We start from the raw sequence: 278 nt of genomic DNA, 5'->3' as shown, positions 1-278 counted from the left end.
TCAAAATCTGTGCTGTAAGGTCCAAGATAGAAGTGGACTCCAGTGGAGTAATCTTACAGGAACTGATTGCAAAGAAACTGCACGAGAAGGAGAAGAAAAAGAGGAAGAAGTCGACGAGCATCCGCGGGATAGTCCGTTGTGCCTGTGATTGGCTCATGATAGTATTATGTAAAAAAAAAATGTTGTTGTACCTATTTTTAAGAACTATTATAATATTTCTGTATTGTTTTAATTTTAAACCATTTACGCGATAACATTATTGAAATGCATCAAGTCAA

Source organism: Acyrthosiphon pisum, chromosome A2 (assembly GCF_005508785.2).
Source record: "Acyrthosiphon pisum isolate AL4f chromosome A2, pea_aphid_22Mar2018_4r6ur, whole genome shotgun sequence".
Taxonomy (NCBI): Eukaryota; Metazoa; Arthropoda; class Insecta; order Hemiptera; family Aphididae; genus Acyrthosiphon; species Acyrthosiphon pisum.
The sequence above is the reverse complement of the archived record's forward strand: the minus strand, read 5'-3'. Positions refer to the sequence as shown.